Here is a 12,257-nt window from a genome sequence, read left to right as displayed (position 1 = left end):
AATTAGAGAGAGTGTGGTTTTTTTCATTTCTTATGTGAACATATCACGCATGCATCTTCGAGATAGAAAAGTGAGGCGAGGAGATACACGAAGATAGCTAGTGTGTGATTGTTTCCAACGGAGAGAGACAACCCTGTAGCACATGTCCAATAGAGGTCTAGCAAACAAGGAACAAAGGTCGAGAGGGACACATGGAGGACATGGACACATGGGGAGGGAGAGAGGGTGTGTTTGTGATAGAGAGATCCCCTCGAGATCGTGAGGGGACTATATGGGTGGGAGATCGAGGGAGGTGCGTGCGTGATTGAAAGATGCCCCGAGAGAAATCGAGATAGACCATGCACATGTTTGTGATGGAGACTAAGATTAGCTAGTCATATACATATAGGGGGGGGACTGCGTGTGCCTACAATTGAGTGAGAGACCACCATACTTGGCTAGCTAGGCATGAGATTGTGTGTGTGTGCGTGTGAGATGGAGAGAGAACGAGGGGGAGAGATAGAGTTTTAGATGGGCCTTCGAGTGCGAGTGAGATATGCATGTGTATGTGTGACCCAGGTGGATGGAGAGTTTGAGAGAGAAGGGAAGAGCTTCGATATGACAGAGTGGTGCGTGAGAGATTTATGGGTAAAGAGCCAAGGAATTTGTGTGCGTACAATGAGTGCACCCAAGATATCTAGCTTGGACTAGCTAGAGTATCATACATAGTGTGCGAGAGAGACCTATAGATGGTGTATATATGTTGTGATACCCCCGATTCAATCGTACACGCAAATGTGTACGATCAAGATGAGGGACTCACGGGAAGATATCACAACACAACTCTAGACACAAATAAAATAATACAAGCTTTATATTACAAGCCAGGGGCCTCGAGGGCTCGAATACAAAAGCTCGATACACAAGAGTCAGCGGAAGCAACAATATCTGAGTACAGACATAAGTTAAACAAGGGTGCCTTAATAAGGCTAGCACAAAAGCAACACGATCGAAGAGGCAAGGCCTCCTGCCTAGGACCTCCTAACTACTCCTGGTCATGGACGGCCTCCATGCAGTAGTATCCGTTCGGCGGTGGCATCTGGCTCCAAGGATCCACCATCTGGTTGCATCAACCGGAAAGAAGAAAGAAGGGGAAAAGGGGTAGCAAAGCAACCGTGAGTACTCACCCAACGTACTCGCAAACATCGGATCTATACTAAGTATGCACTGGTATCAAATGGAAGGTTTGTATCTGTGGACTGAACTACAGAATGCCAGAATAGAGGGGGAAGGCCTAGCCTATCAAAGACTAGCATCTTCAAGCAGCTCCAAGCATCTTGCAGCATGTAGAAGAGTAAAGAATAGCAGTTTAATATTTAACAAGCATGTTGTAACATTAATGCCCAGAGATCCTTCCTCGACTCCCTGCGAGAAAGCAATCTCGGAGCCACATATTCAATTATCCATTCATAGTTGTATAAGATCAGGATATAAGTCTGAACGTCTGTTACCATGGACACGGCTATTAATAGATAATCTTCCCTGCAGGGGTGCACCACGTTTTCCAACACGCTCGATCCCTCTGGCCGGACACACTTTTTTGAGTCAATGTCGGGCCTCGGAAGATCAACACGTCGCAGCCCTACCTAGGCTCAACAGAGAGGTCCCCGCCGGTCTACCTCCTAAGCACTCCGGGGTCTGGGCCCATCGCCCGTTGCACCCTAGGTCATTGCGTACAGGGCGGATCCAGGCTCCACCTCTACATGGATGGTGCCAGCCCAGCCGTGCCGCACTGCTGAACTGGACGTCTGACAAAGCTTCGGCTGATACCACGATGTCGAGGCCCATAACTATTCTCACGTGGTGGTGGGTGCGTAAAGGCCAAAGGCCAACTCAGAACGAATACCCAAACCATAGTGTATTATTAGCTTGCGGCGACGAGCAGAGACTCACGATCGAAAGTGACCCCGTCGCCCCGTCTCATGGACTTACGACAAGGGCTCAATGCCCGGCCGTGCCATGTCATTATCTTGCGGGTGTTCTCCGGGCCTGCCCGACTTTCTCCAAGGTCTCAAGTAAAGTCATTGTAACCGTGTGTCCAGACATCAAGGGGAAAACCCAAGGAATCACCCCTGATGGATTCCACTCAATGTAATCATCAAGGTGAACGTAAGAGGGACCACCCTCGAGGTTCACACTTGAGGTGTTGAACGACAGAGCCGTATCGGGAATGGTCAAAGAGGAAACCACCCTCGATGACCACGACCGAATAGCTAGACTACAGAATTATCATTAGGAGTGTGTTATGAGGGATCACCCTCGGCACTCGATAGTAGCTCTGCAGAGTTGAGCAACAAAAGGGGCATGATGTGATGTGAGGTTAGGCTCTGGTTGTCGATCACGTTGATCGAGTCGTCAATGATGAAGAAGGGGCGACAAGGACAAGGTGGGGGTCACTGATGGATCACTAGCCAACCTATACTAAGCAGTTTAGGATAAGCAGGTAGATAATAATAGCAGGTACAAAAGCAGGCTATGCATCAGAATAGGAGCAAACAATAACAGTAGCAAAATCTAATGCAAGCATGAGAGTATAGAATGGGTGATATCGGGATGATCAAAGGGGGGGCTTGCCTGGTTGCTCAGACAAGGAGGGTCGACGTTGACGTAGTCAATCACAGGGGCATCAACAACGCTCTCGGGGTCTACCGGAGAGAAGAGGGGGAAGAAACAGTAAATACATAGCAAGCAAAAACATAACAGGACAATAGTCAGAGCTAGACGTGTTCTAACGCAGTGCTACACGATACCGGTAAAGGGGAACAACATCCGGGAAAGTTTTCCCGGTTCCGAACGTCTCAGACAGATGAACTGGAGGGGAAAAGTTCAATGTTTGCTATGTTAGGGACATTTGGCGGGCGAACAGACCGCGTGTTCAGATTCGTCTCATCGTTCTGAGCAACTTTCATGTACAAAGTATTTTAATCCGAGCTACAGTTTATTATATATGGTTTTCTAAAGTTTTAGCAATAAGCTGAAATTATTATTAATTATTTAAAACAACAGTATCCAGAATAGGGCGGAGGTGACGTCACGATGACGTCAGCAGGTCAACTGACCGGTTGGCCAGGTCAAACCTAACACGTGGGGTCACAGTGTCATAGACTAACACTAATTAATAGTTTAATTAGTTAATAAGTTTAATTAGGTTAAATAATAGGATTAATTAAGTTAATTAATTAATTAATTACTTTTAGTTATTATTAAATTTACATTTTCATTTATTTATTTTAAAAAAAGGGGGCTAGGCCCCGAGTGGCAGTGGCACAAGGGCCTCAGCGGGGCAGGCAAAATGGGCACTGGGTGTGGGCGCCCGTGTGTGCCCGAGCCACCAGGGGGCGGTGCCGGCCATGGCAGAGGTAGCAGGCGCCGCGGGGTGTGGGCAAGGCGTAGCCCTGGCGCCTGGCGCAGCTAGCAGCGCGGTCAGTGGCCACGGCCGGCCTGGAAGGCGCGACGGGGCGGAGGGAACGGGGTGGCGCCGCTGGCGGACGCGACCAGCCAGGCGAGGCGGGGCGAGGCAGTAAGCGACGCGGTGAGGCGCGCCCAGGGCGCGCACGGGCGCGGCCTGACGTTCTGGATAGGGAGAGGAAGAAGGGAGGCAGAGGCCGAGGGCCTCACCGGCGGTCATGGGGCAACGACAGCGGGTGTCGAGGAGGAAGACGGGGACGACGACGGAGACGAAGTCGACGATGGAGAGGACGGCAGTGTCGGGCGCGTGGAGGCCGTTCGTGGAGGAGGACGAAGGCGGGCGGTCCGGCGACGCGGCGTCGAGGAGGCAAGGGGACTTCGGGGCAAGGTGGCGCTGGCGATGGGGCGTAGGGGATGACGGTGCGGCGCCGGGTCAGCGACAAGGCGAGGCCGCGGCTTCAAGCGAGCGTCGCGTGAGGGAAGGGATGGGCGAGGAGGAGGCCGGCAACGAGGCGACCGATGACGGGGGCGGGGGTGGCGTCCGGCAAGGAGGGATCCATGTGGCGGCGGGTTCGGGCAGAGCACAGCGGCGATGGGAGGCGCGGGAGCGCCCGCTCCCGATCCAGATCCACTCGGGGGCGGGGTGGGGAGACGAGAGGGATCGGGGGAAGGAGTGGGGGTTATGGGCTAGGCTTCTGGTGCCGGGGGTTGTAGGCGCCGGTTGGGCTAGGGGAGGGAGTTGGGCCGGCCAGGGGAGGCCAGGTGGGTTGAGGCCCAAGGGGGCGCGGTGGCCAGCTGGGCCAGTCGGCCCAGTTGAGGGGGTGGGGCTTTCTTCTCTTTTCCTTTTCCTTTTTTTTGCTTACTGTTTTATTTATTTAGAGCATTAAACCAATTTATAAATTTGTTGCTTCACCATGCCAAATATCTAGGCATTATTTGCAACACCTTGAACATTTTAGTTTTTGACATTTGAAAACTTTTGAAGTTTGTCTTGATTTTAAATTTGAATTTGAATGGGGTTTGAACCAACGCGAGTTTACGAACAGTAATGTGGTGATGTGGCGACATCAGTGGAGGGTTACTGTAGCTTAAATATCCGGGTGTCACAATTCTCCTCCACTACAAGAAATCTCGTCCCGAGATTTAATGGGTGGATTAAGGGGGAAAGACTCGAGAAGGACGGAGCTCAACACAAGATAGGTACCTGGAGGAGGTTTCGATGAACGCGACATAGAGACATCTCTTGAGTTGAAATTCAAGAAAGTCATCGAGAGAAAGGTAAGGAGGAGCAACAAGAAGCTTCAACCGAGTAGGTAATCGTTCGTTGCCTAAAACAGAGGGTGAAAGGGGCTCATAGCAATGGGAATAAGTATTGCAGCTGATACCAGAACAGATCACAAGGAAGGTGGTTCGTGAATTACATACGAAGCCAAGCATGAGGAACAATCTTGGAAGACAGGGATGCACAAGAGAGTCAGGTTTCGATCCTGTGGAACTGTGGGTTATGGGCCCACCATCTGGTTTAAAAGCAGGAATGGTGCTAATATTTTGTACGATCATGAAACTAAGGCAAGTCAGGGGACAACCTGACAGTTATGTCGGCAACAACGTTGGTACCAAGGGCGAAGGACGAAGAGAACCATTTTCCTGCTCGTTAAGACGAGGTGGGCTAATAGGAAAAGTTCTCGTCCATCGGTGGTTACCAGAATGTCATCAACAAAAGTGACAAGGCCTTACTGATAGAGCTTGTGCACCGAGGTGTTTACATAAGCAGGGAATATATCACTGCTCAGATATGTTAGGTTACAAGAAAGGTTAAACTAAACAATGGAAAAAAGTGTAGACTGGAATCAATTATCGGTGTTCTCGAGTGTCTAACAACTCAAAATCCGTGGAAACTTGGAACGGCGAGAATTAACAGTTGATGAAGAACTCATAATAAGTTATGTAGTTCCATGATATTCTTGAGATACCATAGGGTAATATTCGAAGTTAGATCAAAGTAGAGGTTGGACATTAGAATGATCTGAAGAATACATGTACTTTAACTTGTCCGGGAAATGGAATCAAAGGAGAACGACACAGTCAGAACCACGGTTGCAAAGGACCAAAATTAGATACAAGATGAACTTATCACAAGGGGATTATTATTATAACAAGAAGCTTCCAAGATAAGTTTCACATCGGGTCCATGGGCAAGAACACAAAGGTTCAAGGTCGACTCCCACTTCATCAATGCATAACCTTCCATTTACTTCTCGTCTCCGACGAAGTTGTAGAGTCAAACTTCACGAGTAATTAACTCAAGCTCGGAGTAGAGCAAGATTGAGGAAGTAGAAGATACAACTTACCAAAGGCATTATGTATCCAAGGAAAAGCTCACAAGGTTACAGTATATGAAGGATGTTATCGGATAGAACCCCACAAAGGATCTGGTGGTTCACAAGGGATCTAATGTGAGCATCGGTACTCAACCAGAAGAATAAAGAATGCAAGGATATCATATTTATTTAAATAGAAAAGGAGGCTGGGCGACCCGCCCTCCTGAGCGCTCCCTCGATTTCCTGCCTTCTGAGCCGTCAGATGATGGTAAAAACAGTTTTTTGTATGATCTGATGCGTTGGATCCTCGCGACTGGTTTTCACCGTGCAGTAATTTCAGAGGGCCAATGACCTGTGGGCTCGGCCTCGCCCGCGATTGGCTGGGTCGGCCGTTTCGGGGTGAGTGAGCGCCCTCTCCTCGCGCGCCGTGTGCGCGTCGCGGGGAAGGACGATAGGTCATGTCCTCGACAGCCCCTCACCCTTTCCGCACGCCCGCACGCCGCATCCCCTCCCTCCTCGATCTCTCTCCCTCATCAGCCGCCAAAGCAACAAACCCTAGCCCACTTTCTCCACGGTTCCCCATGGTCGTCGTGCCTCTCACTCCTCCCTCCTGCCTCATCCTCCTTCCCTCCTTAGATGCCATGGTGGCAGCCGGGCCAGGGCAGGGGAAGAAAGCCGTGGGGAGTCCGCCGGCAGGAGGAAGTAGTAGAGGCTGGTGGAGTGACGGATGCCGAGGGCCTCGTCCAGGCGGCCGCCGCCGGCCTCAGACCCGCCGCCTCCCGCCATGACGAGCTGTCCCGCGCCGTGCGCGCGGTCGACAAGGATCTCCGGGGCGCCGCCGCCGGCCAGGAGGAGAACGAGATGGAACGCCAACATTCGCTTGGCCGAGGCTTGCTTGGGGAGCCGTCGACAAGCCGGCGGGGTGAGCTACTGTCTGGTCCCCTGTTGCCGGCGACTGTGGTGTCGAGCAAGAGCGGGTCGTGTCATCATGGGAAGAGGCTCAATGGCTCACCATCGAAGAGCCATCGTAGGAGCCACAATGTCAAAAAAGCTACAGACGGGAGGAGGTCGGGATGGAACTACCTCTTCCCCATGTGAGCTCTCTCTTCTAGCTCCCGCTCCACCTCTCCTCATGCTCCCTCTCCCCCCTGCCCTCCTCTGTTAGGTGATTCATCCTCTTCTTTTCCTTTCAGAGAGATGATGAGGTCTAGCTAGGTATCTCCTAGGGGGATTTTTATTTCTTTTTTTCTACCTGATGCTCACATCTAGCTAGGCTTCTCTGGAGGAATTTTTTTTGTTTCGTTGATTTTGTTGCGTACCTCACATATGTTCCTGCAAAGGGGATTCTGTCTCTTCCTATTTAGAAGATGCTCTCGGATCTAGCTAGATTACTAGAAGGCTTTTTGTTGTCTTTTTGGCTGTTTGGCACCTGGCTTTTTCCTCATCGAGAAGGGGGGCGGATTTGTCCTAGAGCTGCTTTCTTTACATATGAGGCTTTTGTTCGTTTGCCTAATGTGTTACCCTCCTTTCAATTGTAGGACTTTCAGGATAGACCTTCCTATCAATTTTTATTCGATAAACTTAACATATCTCATGGAAATTCTGGTATGAGATGTGTTTTTTGCAGTGGCTGTTCTTGCATATTTGTGCGTTGTAGCAGATTTAGTGACAAAAACATTTTTAAGTCCTGGAGCATCAGTATATTTAAATTTATTTTCCTTTTGCCCATTTTGTTTGATGTATTTTGTCAAGAGGAATTGATTCTGTACTTGATATGCGAGGAGCTCATGAGTTCGTGTCGCTGCTGTACGTCGTCTCTCCCTCCTCCCGGCTCTCAACAGGAGCAGTGCAGACCCTCCACAACTGAGGATACCTAGAACGGTGAGACTATATGGACAAAGTAATACAAAATTCAGATTTTAGAGCATCATGCCATTGTTTAATCTACTTCTGTAGCAAATATCTTCGTGAGACTGTATGGACAAAGTAACAGAAACTTCACACTTTTGATCATGTGAATTGATTGAGAATCTATTGTCCTTGTATTACTACTTTTCTGCTGTTTGGACTGTAATAGATTCGTCTAGAGCATTCAGGTTTCCAGTATTCGAAGTACATTACATGATTCGGTCCTATTTAGCTTGATATCCTATAATACAACAAAGGTTGAAGCGTAGGTTTCTTTACCTGTACCTACGATGGTCCTGTCTGTTATCAGCTTAAACTGTAATTTGCATTAGCAGACAGACAATGGATGTTACGGGTTCATAACTTTTTGTTATATTTGAATCGGTATATTAGGTTAAGGGTTGCTAAATTGAAAAACATGTGGACGGAATTTCACTTTTTCGTGTAAGAAGGATTAGTGAACCTCCATGTAGAACAATATTCAACCAAAAGGCATGCCAATTTGGTGTCACAATATGTTTTTATTTTTCTTCTTAGTCAAGCATTCCGGCATGTCAATTTAATTTTCTCTTTCTTTGCTTCTGCAGTACGGTCCTACTCTTGACATTGATTTGAAAAAATGATATGTGCGGATCTTAGGAAGAACATATAAAGTTAAATTTGGTGGTGTTGCTTCTGTGAGTGACTCAATCTGATATGTCTAATTCTGGCTTTATGCGGTACCATGATCTTAAAATTTGTTACTAAAGATACATGATGTTTATGCTCTATTAGATTGTTTTATTCCTTTGTAATTTGGATCTAAAGTATAGTTTCAGAATGTGGTTGTTTTGCATCTGTCAAGCTTGCCGCTGTTACTTATAACCGTCCTTTTGTCCTTGATTGTTACTTTCTCAAATTTTTTGTTCCCAAGTTTGTCGTTGTGGTTGCGGAATGGCGCACAGCAACTGGGAAGCGGACTAAAGCCATGGCACTAGTGGTAGCTCTTCGATGGAGCGCCTCCTGCCATGAAGGCACAACCAGCGGCTCCCCACGATACACAACACCGGGGTAGGCTCGACTCCCTTTCTCCCCTCTCTCAATTTCTAAATTGTTAGATGGATTCGTCTTGATCTCAAATGATAGTTAGTGATTTTGTTCTCTCCTTTTCCATCTCATGATGGATTCCTTCTTCTAAGATGAATTAGTAACTTTAGCACCAAATATATTAAGTTATTTGTACAAAGAAAAGAGCATATAGCAAAATTCTCTGCAATCCCTTGCTAGCATTTGTATCTCTGAACTGTTGTTCGTTGATAGACCAATAACCATGGCGATTTGCACTTGTATAATACATTCCTATGTTTTCGTGGTGAAACTTTGCCTTCTCATGGGTTGTGTTCTGCCAGGTATAAGTTTGCCTGCAAATTGTTTGTGCTAATGTCTATAAGGGCTGCTGTAGTATACCTATATCCAGAGTGATGTAAACAAAAAACAAATTTGTACCATGAACAAAAACAGAATTTCCTCGAAAGAGTTGTTGTACAGTAGACGTATATACATGCAGGATGTTAATAATTTGTTTTGTGTTAGTCAAATTGTTGAAACCCGGAGTTGGGCCGAGGAGCTGGCCTCCACTTGAGAGAAGCAACACCGGCGTTGGGCGTTCCGTGTGCAGAGTGCGCAAATTAGTGATTTTGTTATCTCGTTTCCAACTCATGATGTGATTCCTTCTTTAAGATGAATTAGTAACTTTGTGTGGAGGTGGCAGCACAACCTGCTAGTTGTTGTAATGCCTACCTCAAAGAGATTTAACTGCTTACAAAATTATTTTTCTACTTGGCTGTTTTGCAGATGATGAGGTATGCCATGGAATGGTTGGGTTTTGAGTGGTAGGTGATCCCTATGCCGGCTGTGATAGCGGCCATCATTGGTATACAACAATGCAGCGATTGTCTCGGGTGTGCTCCTATCCTCCCCACTTCCCCTAGATGCACAATGTTAGGAAAACTAATGATTTTGTTCTCGGATGTTCATACATAATCTAGGTTGTTATTGAGCTCCACGGCTGGCCTTAGATTGGCTATTCAGCATCGGCACACTTTACTCAAATCTATACCATAGGAACCTGTGCTCCAGTCTGACGAAGCAGCCAAGCTGTATATACACATCTTTGCTTCCTGATCCATTTTGTTTTGCGATTCAGGCCACCCCTAATGGTCAGGCTGATGCTTCTTCGCTTGATTCTGAAGAAAAGGATGATCAGATTCAGATCCCCAAGAACAATAGGTGATGCATCTTCTCTTGTATCTTTATCTGTGTACTTTAAATTCACATGGACAGTCAAATTGTCTGTATATACACACCTTGAAATTAAGAAACTTTGGTGGTGCAAAGGGAGTTGGGACAGGGAAGAAATTAAAGCAGTGACTGCTCTGCACTAGCTGTACAGGGATTAAAAGCCTATAGGTATAGCAATAAATTCCCTTCTGATGTTCAAGTTAAATTTCTTTGTTGAAGATATAGCTGGAAGTTATGTTCTGAATTTGATTCTTTAAACTACAGGCTATTTTGTGTATTAATCTCTTCATTTTTTTCCTACTACACTTGCCTAAATTGAGATAAGCTGGCACAAAAGATTGGATCTTTGTAGTGCGTCTGCTCATCAGTAGAGATTACATAGTAGGTAGTAGGGACACCATAATATACTATCTTCTTAATTTAGTATTTTCTTTTAGAACATATAAGTACATTCAGTAATATGTGTCTTGTTTTACTTTGTCCGCGGTGACTGGAAGTATTCTCGGCTTTACCATCAGTAAAAAGAAGGCATACAAAAAATTAAGTTTTTTCCTTAGTTGCCTCATTTAATTGTCGCTTATTTATTTCAAGTTATTCAATTCTTATGGAGCTTTCCTTTGCTAAAGAAGAAAAGAGGGGTTGTCAGGTCAGACTTTGGTGCGTCTCTGACTAGAGATAGCTGGATCCGTGTGACGCTCTCCCAAATAGTGCAGATTCACTGACTGGTACAACCTCTATACCTTTGCTACTCTAGCTTCTTTTTACATTTCTTAGTATCAACAAAATAAGTTGGCCCCAGTATATACTTGAAGATTGCATCTGGTACAAAATTGTTGGCTGACTAAAATAATTAGGTATACTGCTCATCTATCTTTTAGAAATAGATAATGGTAATTTTTTCTAACGTTGGCCCACCCGGTTATTTGAGTTGTGTCTATGAAGGGTCCGTAGAGTAGTTGCTTTGAAAAAACCAGGAGTACCAATTTGGTTGCCATGCGATTGTAAGGCCAGAATGGTGGTACTGAAAAGTGGTCTGTAATGGTCATCTGTGTTCTAGAGTTGGAACTTTGATTCTTTTGAAGCTGGAGTAGCTAGGTTGTCTATACATACATGCCACCCACTAAATTCAGATTTCAGTATACTGTTTAGAATACCACTTGCTTTCACTATAAGTACTGGACTACTATGAGTGTCGTCGCCTTCGTCGATGAGAGGACGAGAGCGGCAATAGCACTAGCCAGCGAGGCAGGCTGCTTGGCTCTGGGGCCGACACACACTGTCCACTTCCGTTGGGCTGATCTGCCACTTCAAAAACTTATGGTGGCCATAAGAAATCTCAAGAGCTTATTGTGATGATTTAAATGTAAGCAGTTTCCCTCGTTGTGCTTCTGTGCTTCTATGTCTTTCGTGGTCTATTCTTAGTGTATGGAATGGTTATATTAGCCCTGTAGTTTACTTTAACTTTTGAATCTTGATGCATCGAAAATAGTTGTAAACTGAGACCTTATTTCTGTGGGTGAAAGAATAGATGCACACTGGCTCTTGTTGTTTTTGATTATTGAAAGATACACATTTTGGTTTGCATTAATGGTGGTTAAAGTATAAAAATGGTAGTAAAACCAACATCCAACTTTCTACATCTAAAATTTTGGATTGTCGTGCCAAAAATAAACAGTAAAGAAGGATAAATCTCCTTCAATATTCAGTTGGTACGCAGCTGCAGCTTCTATGTCATATTTGGAAGCTACTCTATGTGATTTTTTGTGTAGTTCGTGATCAAATGAAGATAGAATTTTTATGAATATAACATGTGCAACATGCTACTAACCGAGTCAAGTTTGTTTGAATTTGTTCACTTTGTAGTCAGTGGAAATATGGATGTCTTATGCACTTTTCCTGCGAAAGATGAACTTCATGTTGCTTGCTATGAAGAAATGAGGTGTTTGCCTGGTTGTAAATTTCATGCTGATGTTATTGTAATTATGTTATGTTCTCTAAAGAAACATGGGGTCGGATCCAATAGGTTAAGAAAAAGAGCATTGTTCAGCTACGACAATAGTCAATGAAGAGCTAATCGAAGACATTTCCTGATCGCAATAGCCAATGAAGAGCAATTCGAAGGGGTAGACATATTTGTTGGCTGCAAGCCCCTATTTTCTTCAATTAAGAGAGATTAAATTTGTTTCCATATGTGCTTGCCCGTAACGAAATCAACTAAACCATGGATTTCTTTTCATCGCTAACATGGAATAAACAGGTCTATGTGCCATTTTCAATATGGCATGGTTTAAAATAGGCTTA

At 45.8% G+C, this 12,257-nt stretch overlaps 1 long non-coding RNA gene across 6 annotated transcripts; it reads left to right on the top strand.

Moving 5' to 3' along the window:
• Window positions 1–6,162: 6,162 nt before the first annotated feature.
• Window positions 6,163–12,048, top strand: LOC123112144 (uncharacterized). 6 transcript variants are annotated; one of them, XR_006455174.1, is made up of 4 exons: window positions 6,232–7,649; window positions 8,264–8,353; window positions 8,590–8,726; window positions 9,510–12,048. It is a non-coding gene; the product is annotated as an uncharacterized lncRNA (long non-coding RNA). The 6 variants fall into 6 exon arrangements; XR_006455173.1 differs by having other exon boundaries at window positions 6,231–7,649; window positions 8,264–8,726; XR_006455175.1 differs by having other exon boundaries at window positions 6,232–8,726; window positions 9,510–10,681; window positions 11,820–12,048.
• Window positions 12,049–12,257: the final 209 nt, after the last annotated feature.

The sequence above is a fragment of the Triticum aestivum genome, chromosome 5B (genome assembly GCF_018294505.1).
Source record: "Triticum aestivum cultivar Chinese Spring chromosome 5B, IWGSC CS RefSeq v2.1, whole genome shotgun sequence".
NCBI classification, from domain to species: domain Eukaryota; kingdom Viridiplantae; phylum Streptophyta; class Magnoliopsida; order Poales; family Poaceae; genus Triticum; species Triticum aestivum.
Note: the sequence above shows the minus strand (reverse complement) of the source record. Positions and strands in the feature narration are given on the sequence as shown.